This window comes from Sapajus apella, unplaced genomic scaffold (genome assembly GCF_009761245.1).
Source record: "Sapajus apella isolate SASKATOON/1434 unplaced genomic scaffold, GSC_monkey_1.0 scaffold66, whole genome shotgun sequence".
Taxonomy (NCBI): domain Eukaryota; kingdom Metazoa; phylum Chordata; class Mammalia; order Primates; family Cebidae; genus Sapajus; species Sapajus apella.
In genome coordinates this window covers 3,848,858-3,865,860 of record NW_022437006.1, presented here as the reverse complement: position 1 = coordinate 3,865,860, position 17,003 = coordinate 3,848,858, and positions in this window count along the sequence as shown.

Here is a 17,003-nt window from a genome sequence, read left to right as displayed (position 1 = left end):
AAATTGTAATAAGTACCTAACAACTGACTTTTATTCACTTATGATAAGTTTTCAGTTACCAAATTAAGACCTTTTCAGTATCTATGAGTAAAAAAAAAAAGATGATTATATCAGACCAGGAGCAGAGAATTTATAATATATGTGCTTTATAGCAAAATGCATTAAATTATGGATAAAATTTACAGCTCATATGTAGCTGCTGCCAATGAGAAGGCTCAGAATTGTTCTCTGGATTAATTTTACATCCTGTTTTCTGTCACTTTTACAAGTCTTCTTAGCTTTGTGTACAATAATGTTAAGCCAATTTGATGAAATGGTTCAGGTTGTAGCAGTCTATAAATTGTCGGTACATTCAGCTCTTCTAGGTGAGCAATACTGCTGCTATTTTTCTAGAAATAGCAATCATTTAAAAATGCCAAATAGCTAACTGCTATCAACTCTTTCTTGTATATTGTTTCTCTGGAGAAGGAAGTTTTTGTGTGCCAATAATCATCAAAGACGTGTTTTATAAGAATGTTGATGTTCAGAATTTCATGAAAGTATTTTATCCCGATAATTTGCTTGTGAGTGTAAAACAATTTATGTAAATCTTTATACAAAATATATAGTCTGTTGTACTTGAGTAATTTGGTCTATGGAATTTTTAAAAACCTTCATTTAGCAGTAATATTCACATTTTTATTTTAGACAGTTCATGTGTTTGATTTTGTTATGTCAGTATAAATGAGAAAAAGAAGTGGATCATGCAGCTAATGAGTAACGATTTTGTAAAGTTTCAGCAAACTTAACATTATTCCATCTCATTTAAAGGTTAAAAAAGAAGAGACAACTGTAGCCAAAGTAGAAATTTATATTCTACACATCTAAACTGTTTCCTAGCAGCTTTTGGACTATGTATTACTTGATGTTAAAGTATCTTTTATTTGTAATAAATGTTCAAATTTCTATTTAGAAGCTCCGATGTACACCTAGATTAAATCAAATCACAGTTTTATGCTTTTAAAATATATGTCTTTCAAACTGTATATTTTAATTTCTGAGTGCATGTTATATAGTATTTAATACTTCAGATGTCTTGGCAAATTCAATATAAATATTTATTCCCACAGTGATATATGAGATATCTCTTAAAAATTATGAATATGTACTATCTCCTTCAAAGTCATCCTAGCCTATGCTGTATCAAAAGTATTGTATATTTTATGGAGATTTAGTGATATACATGTAAATGTTTTTTAAGTTATTTTATTGAAGTTCAATCTTTACATAAAATTAAAATCTTTTTTTAAAAAAAGTGTCAGCACCAGAACTGTAAATGAAAATAATCAAATAAAAGTTAAAATAATTCATTACTCATTAACTTCCCTTGCACTTATTTTTTAAATTATCTTCCTCGGATCCATGTTAGATAGTTAAAGCATCTACAAAGACAATCTGCCTCTATATATTCATGCAGTCCTACGCATTTTAATATTTTATTTATTTTGATTATGGATAAGATTAATCATCTTTAAAAAATATTTTATAATACCTACATTTTTTTCTAAAGAATTATTCTAAATAGTGAATGTAAAACTGTGAAATGTGGTACTTAGGAACCCTTGAAGTAATAATTCTGGTTATTGTGAGAACCAGATATTGACGTGAACCATTAAGTTGAGTTCTCAAAAATTATCTTTGGTTGTTGTTTTGTAAGTGAAAATGAAAATTGTACTGGAAGACCAGTTGACAGTTCCTTTTGGGACTCTGTTGCTCTCCCTTGCCATTCTGCCTCAATCATAACTATAATTAGCAAATGTACACTTGTTTGATATTGGCAGTCTCTAGACACATCTCCATAGTTAGTTGTGTGTCTTCCAAAGCCTCTCTTAGAAATAGCCCAAGGAGATCTTCTAGAATACTCTAGACCTACTGTCACTCAAAGGCTTACAGTAGAGTTACATTTAACCAAGGTTCTTAATGTCAGCAGGTAAGGCAAAAATCCGAGTCAAATGACCCTTGAAAATCCCACAAATTACCTATCAATTGCCCATTCACCTGAATAATGGACACCTGAATAGTGCAGTACATGTCAGTATCAGTGGGCAGAAAAACCCTCATTTAATTGTCTAATCCTGTGGGGTAAACACTGTCATATCTTTTCCAGGTGTTAAAACTTAAGTTCAAAATATTTTTGTCAATTGCCGAAGATCATACTAGAAAGTTATAAAAAGTTATACAAAGTCTTCTTTGCAGTGACTCACCAAAAGTCTTTCTCTCTATGTGCTCCTTTGGAACATCATCTTTTCAGACCTAGGAAGATAAATTTAAAACAGAAATTGTGGAATTCTTGCATTATAACGTAAAAGAATGCATAGAAAATTGGATTCCTCATTTTTAACCTGGATTACAGGAACAAATCCTAAAAATCTTCATTTATAGACTCTTGTCAAATATTAGGCAATATAATGCAGTATCTAAGAGGTCAGACTGAATTCAAATCATCTAGATTTGAATGCCAGCTTTTCAATTTACTGCCTAGTACCATAAATTACTGAACTACTCTTATGCCTCACTTTCATTGTCTATAAAATGAGATGTGCTTACCATCTACCTCACATGTGCATTGTGAGGGTTATCAATGAATCATGTAAAGCAGGTAGAGCAGTAGCATATAGTAAGGACTGGATAACTGTTAGCTTTGGGTTTCATCATCCGTATCCTATCCCTGATGATATGAAGGTCACAACGTTCAAAGCACAGGCACTTTGCTGATAAAGTCCTTTCTTGAGAACAACTACTAGGAACAGGAGCACATTGGCTTCTTTGACATATGTCCTCCCATTGACCAGAATGATTTGAGCTGATCTGGCTGACTAGGCTGATGTCCTTCTTCCTTTCTCCCTCTCTTTTCCATATGCATCCTCCTGAATGGCAGTTGATGAAAAGAACAACCTTCCTATATTCCCCAGATTAACAGGATTAAATACACAATTTCTATGATCTCACAGTCAAGACATAAAATAACTTTCAAATCAGTAATCTCTCATTTGAAGTTTTTACTCTGTTTTAAAAAGTAATTTTTGAAACCTGATTCAAACCAAAACAGTGATATTAACCCTTCACTAAATAACTGTATTGAAATTAAGGTTATCTTACTATAGATGCTTTGAATGCAGTATAAAACATCGAAGCTACTTCTTTTAACCTTTAATGTTTTGTGTGCTTTTCTACTGCACCTCCAAAAACTAATTTCATGATCAGCATGCAGCATAAGTTAATTTTTTACACCAAAGAAAATTTTGGTGTGCTTTACTTTTAGTAAGTAGATACTAAGCTCACAAAACATACATTAGAACGGCAGTTCTCCAAGAATGGTGCTCAGACTAGCATTGGCATCACCTGAGTTTGTTACAAATGCAAATCCATAGGCCTTGCAGGACCTGCTGAATCAGATTCTCAGAGGATACAGCTCTGGAAACTATTTTCAACAATTCTCCAGGTGATTTATTTCAGCACACAATAGTTTAGAAACCACTGCACAGAACTTTGGAATCAACACTTTAAAAAGGAATCTGGTGTGTTCTTTTAAATGGTAAGTTCATCTAGTGAATAATAAAATGATCAAATGGATGTACATGCAGGTTGCTCAGGGATTTGAAAAACTGTCTTATTTCCCCCTCAGGGACCTTGTACAGGTAGCTGCCTCTGCCTGGTATTCTTGTTGCCCTACTCTTTATGTATCCAGCTCTTTTCTTGTCATTTTCAGCTCAAAATCCTGTCTTCCCAGAGCCTGACTTGATTCTGTGTAATGCAATCGTGCCTTTCATATGAATACATTACCAAGTCACTCTTTCATTTTCTTCACAGTATCATTATTTGAAGATTGTTACTTTTCTTATTTCTTTCCTGTTTCTCCCACTAGGATGGCAGTCCCCATACTTTTTGGCACCAGGGATTGGTTTCATGGAAGACAATGTTTCCAGAGATCTGGGAGATTGGGGGTTGGTGGGGGAATGGTTTTGGGATGAAACTGTTCCACCTCAGACCACCAGGTATTAGATTCTCATAAGGAGTGCACAACCTAGATCCCTTGCATGCACGGTTCACAGTAGTTTTTGTGCTCCCATAAGATTCCACTGATGTGACAAGAGGCAGAGCTCAGCTGGTAATGCTCACTTGCCAATCTCTCACCTTCTGCTCCATGGCTTGGTTCCTAACAGGTCACAATCAGTACGAGTCCATGGCCTGGGTGCTGAGGATTCCACACTAGAAGATACACTGCATGAAAGCATGGAATTATTCACTACTGCCTCTCTAGCACCTCATACAGTGCCTGACATATAGTATGTGCTCTATAAATTTTTTAAAATGAATAGGTGCATGCATCTCAAGCATTCCTGCAGCCAGCAAAGGAATAGCGGAAGTTTTTCCCAGGCTGGAAAACAAAAGATTAAAACAGCACCATGGCACCATGCTTACATTAACAACAACAAAAAAGCTTCACAGTGAACCTCTGCATAGCATAGCTGCTTTAATCAAACAGCAAATCTGTACAGGATATGAATGCATGCGTGTTTACATAAATACATTTGGATGATACATTTAGATAGTTTCTTATTCCTGTTAAATGGGAAAACACAGGAAAACATAATTTAAAAAATCATTAAATATTAAGATAAAACATACAGGAAAACATAATTTAAAAAATCATTAAATATTAAGATAAAGTTGGGTGGAATCTGCATTTTATAATTATTCTATTTATACATTTTCTTTATAGAATAACACACTCATTTATACATTTTCTTTATAGAATAAGTGCTAGATACTTAACATCCATGATTTCATTCTATCCTTACAAAAACCCTATATCCAAAACACTATTATCACCCCTATTTTATGAATTACAAAAGGACTGAGTTAGAAGAAGTAGTCACTTACATTAAGTAGTTCAGCTTTGTAAATCTGAATTTAGACCAAGGTTAATTGGGGCAGAAGTCATTTTTAACCAGTACCCTTTACTGTTTTTTACAATGTGCTTTATCATGGAAAATTGTAGTAGCTGTCTCGACCTAAAAATTTTGGTACGGTTTTCTTCCTGCAGGGTCACTGGTTATGGATTTAAGAACTAAAGTCTAACTACTGACATACTGACAACTGGATAAAAGCTTACAGTGTAATTTGGAGGCAAATGTGAAAGAATCAGGATTTAGTTAGGACTCTGTTTTTGGAAGTTTTGAAATGTTTATGGAACATTTACAATTATGAATTAACCCAGAAACCTAACAAACTTCCTTGCTCTGAAGTCTAGGATCTGAAATTAATATAGTCAGTTCAGCTTAGTTTTGATTAGTGTTAGCATGGTATATGCTAACCATCTCTACTTCTAATCTACACGTCTTTATATTGAAAGTACGTTTCCTGAAAACATATAGTCGAGTGTTGTTTTGGATCCATTCTGACAGTGTCTCATACTTCATGTATTTAGATAAGCATTAACTTTTGAAGTGATGTCTATCTGCCATGTCTATTCGTGTTTTCTATTTGTTGCCCTTGTACTTTGTTCCAATTTTTGTCTTCCACTTTTTTTCTGCCATTTTGGGTTTTAACTGAGTATTTTATGTTATTCCATTTTCTCTCCCAGTGTATCAGTTACATTTCTTTCTTCACTGTTTTTAGTGGTTGCCCTGGAGTTTGCAATGTACTACTTATCCAAATCCACTTTCAGAAAACACTATACCCCTCTGTGGGTAAAGCAAGTACCTTACACTATTCCTAATTCCTCCCAACCCTCATTTCACTGCTGTCCTTCACTTCACTTGTACATAAGCTATAATAATTGGATATATGGTGGCTATTATTTTAAACAAACGGTTATTTGTTAGATCAACTTACCTTCACTCATTCCATTTCTAATAGTTTTCCATTTTTTGTGCAGATCAGAATTTCTGACCCATATCATCTGCCTTCTCTAGGAAGAACTTCTTTAACATTTCTTGCAAGTTAGGTATACTGACAACAAACTCCCTCAATTTTTTCTGAAAAAGTCTTATTTCACCTTTACTTTTGAAGGATACTTTCTCAGAATACAGAATTTCAGACAGGTGGATTTTCTTTTTTAAGTGTTTCACCCCACTCTTTTCATGCTTGCATGGTTTCTAAGGAGAAGGCAAATGTAATTCTTTATTCCTTTATAGCTGCCTTTTTTTCCCTTTGGATCTTTCAATATTTTTAATGTGATTTTTCTAAAGTTTGATATGCCTAGCTATCAATTTTGAGGGGTTTAATATCATTGTTTGGCATTTATCCAGCTTCCTATATCTGTGGGGTTTTGTTTGACGTTCTTGCTTCAACTATTTCTTCTGTTCCTTTCTCTCTTTCTTCTCTTCTGGGGCTCCCATTATATGTATGTTATACCTTTTGTAGTTGCCCTATAGTTCTTGGAGATTGTTCCTTTTTATTTTTTATTGTTTTGATCTTTTTACTCTGCTATTTTAGTTATGGAAGTTTCTACTGACATAGACTTAAGCTCAGAGATTCTTTCCTGAGCTGTGTCCAGTCTATCAACAAGCCCTTCGTCAAAGGCATTGTTCATTTCTGTCAGCGTATTTGTCTCCAGCACCTCTGATTCTTAGAAATTTCATCTGTCTGCTTACCTCACCCATCTGTTCTTTTGTGTTATCTACCTTTTCAACTAGAGCCTTTATAGTGTTTTAAATTGTCAGTCTGATAATTCTGACATCCCTGCTATATCTGAGTCTGATACATGAGTGCTTTGTCTTTTCAAATTGTATTTTTTGCCTTTTAGTATACCTTGTAATTTTTCATTGAAAGCTAGATATACTGTACTGGGTTAAAGAAACTCAGACAAGTAAACTTTTGGTGACATGGTGATAAGATATGAGGGAAGAAGAAGCATTCTATAGTTCTATGATTATGTTGCAGTCTTTTAGTTAGCCAGTGCCCTGGGCTGTGAACCTCACAAGTGCTTCTCAGTTTTTTCTCCCTCTAAGTGGGAAAGGACAGCTAGAGTAGGCTGGGGTTCAGTATTCCTTTCCCCAAAGTCAATTAGGCTCTGATTAAACCCTAGTAAGTTAGGCCATGATAAAAGAATTTCTCTTGAGGACTGGCTTTATTAAAAGCGACAGAATCCTCTGGCATATTTCAAAATGTTTGATTTTCTCTTCCCCCTACCAGAAGCACAAGGGGACTTTTCTCCCATCATCATTCTATAAACCTGGTTTACAGAATATGTGAAAGTAAAACTTTAAAAAATGTGTCAGTGAAGGGGGAGGTGTCCTCACTATCACTGGGCCCCATGGAGTTTTTAGTTCAGACTTGTTCATACTGAGCTTCCAGCAATTTGCCTATTATAGTTTAGGTTTTCCTGTCCAGGCACTGGTTCCCATGGAGGTTTCTACTTAGGTTTCTGCTCTGGTAAAGAGTGATTCTCTCTATCCATCTGTCTGTTTCTCCAATTTGGGGGACAGCAATTTCCCTGTGACCTTACTTTTCACATAGAAGAGTTAGTGATTTTCAGTTTGTTTAGCACTTTCCTTGTGAGGACAGTGTGTAACTTCCAAGCTCCTTACCTGCCAGACCAGAAACTGAATAAGCTTCTACAACTCTGTAAAATACAACATGAAAAATTCCAGCTAAGGCAAACACATTATCTTTTTACATGAATTAAGAAACCATTTCCTACCAGGAAAAACTACTGGGCAAATGACCAGAAGACATTGAAGCCTTCTCTGAGGTCTTCACAGGCAGAGAAGTCCTCTACCCGGAAGCTCCAAGACAGCTCACCTTGACACATGGTAAAGATAAGCTGTCACCAAGACAACTGTACCTTTAAAAACAAAAAAAAAAATTAAAAATTACCTTTATTTCTGAAGTTTAATCAGAAATCTTAACGAATATGAAGGTGCCAAGAGTTTAGCCTTCAAACTGTTAGATGTTAGAGTTAATTTATCAACACTTAATAAATATAACAAAGGTATATCTGGCAATTACATGATCTCTTCCTCCCTTGAGAAAAAAAGATGTTCAACTGTGGAAAAGAAACTGACACAGTGGCCTTTTTTAAAAAGCTATCTTGCTTATCCCAAATCAGAAAATGTTCACAGTCACTGTACTGACTCCTACCTGCAAACCAGAAATATAATCCTAATCCCCCCACTGACTAAATGGACCCCCTCTTAATCAAGGGAACCCTAGAGAAACCTTAAAAACTGAGTTATCAGCCATGAGGGTAAGGGATGTTAGACAAGCCTCATTATACCCTCTACCATTTTGGAATTTACTCACAACTGACCAGCATTATCGTTAAAATAGAGATCATAGACTGATGAAACAGACTCTTTGTGGCAATAAGAACAAGACCTAAGGCCATGAAAGGCAAGGGTTACATCATAGCTGCAGGCCATTAGTCTTGCTAAACAGGTTGTTTTGATCCAGTATATTGTGGCTGACTGACACAGCTTCATTATCGTAAAAACTTATTTCTGCTGACCTCAAGTTTTAGACGGAGACTTACTCTTTTAACCAATTACAAATTAAAGATTCTGGAAACTCACCTATAACCTATAAGCCCCCACTTAAAGATATCTTACCTTTTCAGGCCAAACCAATGCATACTATCCATATCTTGATTTATGTCTTCACCTGTAACTCCTGCCTCCCTAAAATGTGTATAATCAAACTGTGGGACCATGTACTCAAGACTTCTTGGGTTTTTATTTTTCTCAGGCCAGTCACTCATATTGACTCAAAATAAACCTCTTTAAAATGTTTTGCAAAGTTTGGTTTGTCCGTTAACACCTCTCTACACTTCTTCATATCTGAAGCCCTGTGAAATGAACTACATGATAAAATTCTTCTATCCTCAGTAATAATTATCCTCCTCAAGGAAATGGAGACATAACATTCTTATCATATTCTCTGACAAGATGATGCTCAGGTTGGTTGAAGTCTACTGATATGCTTGTCTGTCCCTAGGATTAAGGTAGGCTCTACGTTATGTTGCTTTTTAAAAAAGAGAAGAACTGACCCATGTCCAGTTCGAGTTACAAAGTAATACTGATGTAAATATAATGAACATTGTGAATGCATAAAAAAATTATTTCAGGTAGAAATTTGGATATTTTAAGAAAACCTGAAATTATCTCTTCTACCCATGTTTTCTCTAAATTAAGAACATGTTAAGAACATGTAAAGAAGCCCAGTAATTCCAGCTACTCAGGAGGTGGAGGCAGGAGAATCACTTGAACCTGGGAGGCGGAGGTTTCAGTGAGCCGAGATTGCACCACTGCACTCCAGCCTAGGTGACAGAGCACGACTCTGTCTCAAAAAAAAAAAAAGTAAAGAAGCATACATAATTATGAATATTACATTAAGTTTTAAAATATGGTTTATTCAGCCAATAAAAATAAGGTTTCCTTTAACAAAGGAATCCAAATCAATTTTAATTTTGTTACAAAAAGAATCATTAAACAGCTGTGTTTTCACATTTGGGGAAGCAATAAAAAAGTTATGAAGATTAAAAATAATCTTCTAAAAACACAAAGGAAATTAGATTTTCTGAACAGATATATACAGTTGTTTGGAGCCCAAGTCTCCCATTCTTTCTTCCTCAATAACTATAACACAGCACAGAGTCTCACTGATTCTCTGTGGCCCATTTATATTTTTCATCACAAATTATCCTTGCAAGTGATCCCAAGATGCAAGTGAATAAAACCTTAATGTATCACTTACACCTTGTAAAGTGGTGCCCAGAAAATAAAACAAAAAACACTAAAAACTTATATAGCATGCTGTTTTTGTGAAAATAAATACCTATTTCCTATTAATTTGAGACAACATTTTGGAAAGAAATATAGCCTATGAATAATTTCAATCCTAACTCCACATTTGCCACAAAAATTCACTATAGGAAAGAAAATTGGCTAGCGAAAAAAAGATTCCCCAGAAATACATATGCCATATAAATGGTCTTAAAAGCTTGGTAATTAAATTTTTTCTCCTACATGCAGTTTCACCTATTACCTGTGCTACTGCCCCCAACTCTAAAGCATTAGGAAGATTTTTATTAACTGGCATATCAGCTAGTTATTTCTGTGTAATAAACCATCTAAAATGTAGGGGTATATAGCAACAAATACACAATTTGGTGGTTTGATAATGTCAAATGGTCCTATAAGGGTAGCTCTTGCCATAACTCCTAATATCACTAACACATGACATCAACAGTTATGTTGGCTGTATGACAGCTACCTAAGAGGACTCAGCTGGGATGGCACATCTCTCTTCTACACATGTCTTCTCATGAATAAGCTTGCCCAGACTTATCCATGGAAGATGAGAGGGATTCTAAGAAAGAGAGCAGAAGCATGCAAGCTTGAGTTATAGGCTAAGAATTGTCACAACTTCACATCTGCCATATTTTTTGGGCAAAATCAAGTCACAATGCATACCCAAATTCCAGAGGTAGAGAAACAGATTACACCTCTTGATAAAAGAAAATACATCACGTTTTACCAGATGGGAATACAGAAAGGGGTAGAAAATTATGATCATTTTGGCAATCTACAGTACTGCATTTGGTTTTTGTAATTAATTTCAAAACATGAATGCTCTGAGCATTTATTTCATGTAGTGACTTATACGATTTAGAAGTATAACTTCAAGAAAGACCTCCTTGAGCATCCCAGCCAAAAGTGACATATTTTAACTCAATATGAGTAAATAATTCAATCATGCTATTCTGCTGTATTTTCTTTATTTGGGAGCTCCTAATAGATCATGAGTTTTGAAGGCTAGGGATCAGTTCTATCTTTTCTTCTAATGTGTGATCATTGCTTTGGCAATACCTGAACTCAGTAGGTGTTCAATCAATATTGTTTACTGACTAAAGGACTGAATGAATAAAGGAATGAATACTCTATTAAATTAAGAACTCATAGAGAAAGGGGTTGTCTCTACTAATCTGTATCTTCCATAGCCTCTAGGCATTTATTTGCACATGGTAAGTCCTCTACAAATAGTTGTTAAGTACATTTTTATAGGAAGAGCAAAAGTTGTAGTTGTAAACAGAATTGCAACTCTGCATCTCAATTCAATAGCATAATCTTATCAGCTATTTTACTTGGAAAAATTTTCTAATAAAATATTTGTTATTTCATATCATAAAAATATGATTGAATTGGAAATATATCCACTTGATTTTTTAATCTCCCATTTTTCAAACTTGCTCAGTATATGGCAATGACATTTGAAAATATACAGTAAGTCTGGCTGTAAAATTTAGAAAAGACTCCCAGATTAAGATATACACTGAAATATTTTACTTTCATACATATTAAACAAATGTTGGAAGCTCCAAAAATTATTAAGGTCGCTTTCTGTAAAGTCAGATGAAGTTATTTCCAATTAAAAGTGGTCCAAGAAAATAATAACCATTGAATCTGATCTTAGCCAAAATGAAGTAGTTTCCCATTATAAATTATTAAGGACAATGGGATTTGACTATCGAACATAATCAGGTGTCAGTATAATTAGGTTATGACATGAAAAAGATATTTTTATACTCATTGCATTTTGATTTTTCAAATGTTTCTAACTGCTCTCTTGGTTTACCTTGCTAATTTCTCTCAGTTTTTATGCATTCACTTTCTCTAATTCATAAATGACATACGAATAAAAATTCTTAAAAGATAGAAGGTGGCAAATATTGCTCACATACATGTTCAGTGACACAAAAAGGTGAGGACCAAATGGCCAAGAGCAGGGAAACAGAGTTAATTCTCATGCCAACATGCAACAGGAAAACAGACTCCACATGAGCAAGTGATTTCAGCTTAACAGAACAAAAACATTTTCTGGTATAACTGGAAGATTTAAAATGTCCAAGTCTAAGAGTGTGAAATCTAACATTAAAAAAGAATTACCATAGGTCTTTTCACTCATTCCTACAAATCTTTTTTTTTTTTTTTTTTTTTTTTTTTTTTTTTTTGAGACGGAGTTTCGCTCTTGTTACCCAGGCTGGAGTGCAATGGCACGATCTCGGCTCACTGCAACCTCCGCCTCCCGGGTTCAGGCAATTCTCCTGCCTCAGCCTCCTGAGTCGCTGGGATTACAGGCACGTGCCACCATGCCCAGCTAATTTTTTGTAGTTTTAGTAGAGACGGGGTTTCACCATGTTGACCAGGATGGTCTCGATCTCTTGACCTCGTGATCCACCCGCCTCGGCCTCCCAAAGTGCTGGGATTACAGGCTTGAGCCACCGCGCCCGGCCCCTACAAATCTTAATTTTTGTCAAGCATGGCAACATTTAAATGACTCCAGTGAATGTTAGATTTCATAAGTTTTTCATCTAGACAGGTTATTCTCTGTGTTAATGAAATTGGTCTTCTTAGTTCAGAATTTCATGTGCATAGTTAATCACATTTTGGTAGATTCTTTCCACGGACACTCAAATGTGAACCATAGGATGGAATGTAGCAACACACAAATCAGGGACAAGCAAGGCATAAGTTCTTGAGAAGCAATGGCCAAATATCCAATAAAATACATGTTGTAAGCAAAGTCAATGGATAATACCTAATTCAACTGCTAGAAATTTATGGTTAACATATGCCAGAATTTATGGTTAAAAATCAGTCATTAGAGCATAGGCTTTGAAGTCAGACATTTGATTCAAATCCTGTCTCCACTACTGACTTACTGACTTGGGAAAATCACTTCGTTAGCTTATTCAACTTCATTATCTGCAAAATGGGGATAAAAATCCTAATAATGTGTTGTGGGGATTAAAGGAGGTATGCATATAAAGTTGCTTCTGTGTCTCCTATATAGTTATGATAAATCAAGAAATGATTACTGGGTAAACACTCTGTACTAGGCACTGTTTCAGGGAGATACAGTGGCTCTTGACCTTATAAAACTTACATATAGCTCAATATATTTTATAAATATCATCATCAGGCCATGAGGCAAATTTAGGTTAAGGAGTAGAAGTTGAGATAAAGTAAAAGAAATGCTAGATACTAGTTTTTGAACTAAAGCAAAGGGTAGAACATAACTAAGGTAAACAAAGCAACAAGAACGAACTTTCAAGGGGAAATGTAAAGTAATCCAAACATTGCTAGAATAGACCTGCTTTAAAAGCCAGGTGCATATATTCTGGGTTGTGCTCCAATGTGTTTAATATCACCAACTGGATTTATTGAGTCTCCACTGTGTAAAAAAAAACATTATTTGGAGCCATACATGTTAAAAAACAAAAAGTAATGCAACACAGTTCTGGCTCTCAACAGTAAATACAGCATTAAGGAGAATAAGACAGTGAAAGGTACTCTGTTCCAATTATCTAATGCTGTGTAGCAACCACCTCAAACTTTTAGTTGCATAAAACAACATATCTTATCATAAATATGAAATCTGAGCAGGGTTAGTAGGGACAGCTCATTTCTACTCACCATGGACTGGGGCTGCACATCTAGTGTTCAAGCTGAGAAGACCCAAAAGGCTGGGGCTGGGGAAAGCTGGGGCTTCTCAGGCATCTTACCCTTAATCACTATGTGGTCCCTCCACATGGTCTCTCCAGCGTGGAGGCTTTAGGTAGCCAGACTTCTTAAATGGCAGCTCAGGACACCCATGGAATGTGTCCTGAAAGAGAGAGTGTGCATGCCCACTGAAAATTCTATCACATTTTATGACATATCCTTGGAAACCATGCAACATCACTTCTTCCTCATTCTGTTTTGTTAGAAGCAAGTCATTAAGGTTCACAGATAAGGGAAGGGCAAATAGACACCACCTTCTGTGGAAGGAGTGTGAAAGAAATTGCAAACATGCCCTTTGGACACACATTTTTATATTCCTTTCACATGCAAAATATACTCCACTTACTTAGGCAACCAGTGTGGATGAATCTCCTCAGATATCATTTATCAAATACAGCTCATAAAGTACAGTTATCCTCAATCCAAAGACCTGGTGAACTAAAGAGACAAGTCATATGTCCTTCACACATTGACATACAATGGTGGAAGAAGCACAGGATAATTACTACAGACTTTCCCATTGAAAAGGAAGGAAAAGAAAGGCAAACAGGATTCACTAGTCCATAACAATTCTGTAATCCTGCCATGCTCACACTATTGGCTCCTTGACTCAGGTCTGCTGTCTGATAATGCAGCATAGCATCTCCATGGGTCTTAGCTCTATCCTCTGATCTCACAGTTCCTCCTCAAGTCATCCTTTTCCATTAAAAAATGTTTGCAGCTAAGTAGTTTTCTCAACCTGCTTCCTACTAGAATTACTTCAGAATTCCAAAGCTCTCCTTTTGTAATTATCTGCCTCTGTCCCTTTTAGTCCAAGTTAGCAGTGTTTCTGCAAGTATGCTTCTCTTAAAACTTTGTGGGTCTCACATGAATCATACTGGGGTTCACCCCATCTGCCAAAGTTACACCCACAAAATTCATCAAGATAAGCATTTCTCTACCTTTAGTTTCCATAAGGTTACTATAGGAAAGCACCCTGACATTCATAAGCGCTATTGTTTAGAAGAGGCAATCTACAATGCATGTCCCTCAAGATCCTTAGAGAAAGTTACCTGAATAAAATACTACCTCAAATCTTTGCAAAAGGTTGTACAATTATCTTTATTACTTTTTTCATGACAAGGTCCTAAATTTGACCTTCATCCAATAGGCTTTTCTTAATTTTAGCCTCATTTGCCATCTGAAGAGACTACAATGAGGAAGTTATATTTTTGATCCCAGCAAGTTCTGGCTTCTTTATATATTAAAGTTCTTTTTGTTGCTTAACACTCTTATCTGCCATTTTATAATAGGCAGCTAGAGACCAGGAGTCATCATCAACATTCTCCTTGAAAATCAGCATAATTGTCTAGTCTTATTTTCTATTTCTATTTTCCATATTACTTCAGGTGATACTGTTGAACTTTATGTCACTATGTAATAAATATTCCAATCCTTCCAACTTTCAATAACATTATCTTTAATTTCCTTTCATCCCTCACTGAAGGAAATTGTGAAATATGAGCCACCTCAAGGGCCATATAGTTACACTAAGAATCTCTTTAAGGCCCTTAGACCTTAACTAACAATCTTAAGGTTCTTCCAGCTTCGACCACCACCTAGTCCTAAAGCCACATGTTTTGTGGTTTTGTTATGCTAGCACATCACTCCCAGCTACGAAAAAAGTGTTACCAGTTATCTACTATGGGTCAAAAAAAAAAACTCCTCAAAAGTTAGTGGCTTAAAATAACTTTCATGTTTCTCAAGAAGTTGCACTTTGGACAAAAGACTGCTGCAATAAATTGAAGAAAACCTGAATAAATAAAGAGATACAGCATATTCATTGATTATAAAACTAAATGTTATTAAGGTATCAGTCCTTCTCCAAATTGAGAGAGCAGATCAACACAATTCTTATCAAAATCCAACCAGGAATTTTTGGTAGAAATTGACAAGCTGTAGCCAAAAATTCCTATGGAAATGCAAACAACCAAGTCCAGCCCAAACAATTTTGAAAAAGAAGCAGCAGCTACACTATAATCAAGACAGTATGATATTGGTGTAAAAAGAGATATATAAATCAATGAAACAGAATAAAGAGTTCAAACACACAGGTATGGTCAACTGATTTTTGATAAAAGTGCAAAATTAATTAAGAAAGAGTAGTCTTTTCAACAAATAGTGCTGGAGCAACTGGATATCTATACCAAAAAAAAAAAAAATATATATATATATATATATATAAAACCCCTAATAACCCTATGTTACAGACACCACAACAATTAGCTGAAAATGAATCATAGGACCAAATATAAGAACTAAAAATACAAAGCTTCTAGAAGAAAAATCAGGAGAAAATTTCTGTGACCACAATCAATATTTTTTAAAAGTTAAATTTGACTTTATCAAAATTTAAAACTTTTGCCCTTTTCAAAAGACACTATTAAGAAAATTGAAAGACGATTCCTGGGCAAGATGGTTGAATACAAACAGCTCCAGTCCATAACTCCCAGCGAAATCAATACAGAAGGCAGGTGATTTCTGTGTTTCCAACTGAGGTACCCGGCTCATCACATTAGGACTGGTTAGACAGTGGGTGCAGCCCACAGAAGGCCCGCAGAAGCAGGGTGGGGTGCTGCCTCACCAGGGAAGTACAAAGGATGGGAAAACTTCCTCCCCTAGCCAAGAAGGGAAGCCATGAGGGACTGTGCTGTGAGGAATGGTGCATTCTGGCCCAGATACTATGCTTTTCCCATGGTCCAGGAAATTCTCTCAGATGCCTAAGGGAATTCCCCTAGTATACTACCAGGGCACTGGGTTTCAAGCACAAAACTGGGCAGCCATCTGGGTAGACACCAAGCTAGCTGTAGGAGTTTTGTTCATACCCCAGTGGTGCCTGGAACACCAGCCAGACAGAACCATTCATCACTCCACTGGAATGGGGACTGAAGCCAGGGAGCCAAGTGGTCTGGCACGGTGGGTCCCACCCCCATGGAGCCCTTCAAGCTAAGATACACTGACTTGAAATTCTCACTGCCAGCATAGCAGTCTGAAGTTGAAGTTGACATGCGATGGGATGCTCAAGCTTGATGAGGGGAGGGGCATCCATTATTACTGAGGCTTGAGTAGGTAATTTTCCCCTCACAGTGTAAAAAATACTGCCAAGAAGTTTGAAGTGGGTAGAGCCCACTGCAGCTCAGCAAAGCCACTATAGCCAGACTGCCTCTCTAGATTCCTCCTCTCTGGGCAGGTACATCTCTGAAAGAAAGGCAGCAGCCCCAGTTAGGGTCTTATAAATCAAACTCCCATCACCCTGGGACAGAGCACCTGGAGGGAGAGGCAGCTGTAGGTGTAGCTTCAGCAAAGTTAAACATTCCTGCCTGTTGGTTCTGAAGAGAGCAGATCTCCCAGCACAGCACTTGAGCTCTGCTAGGGGACACACTGCCTCCTCAAGTAGGTCTCTGATCTTTGCGCCTC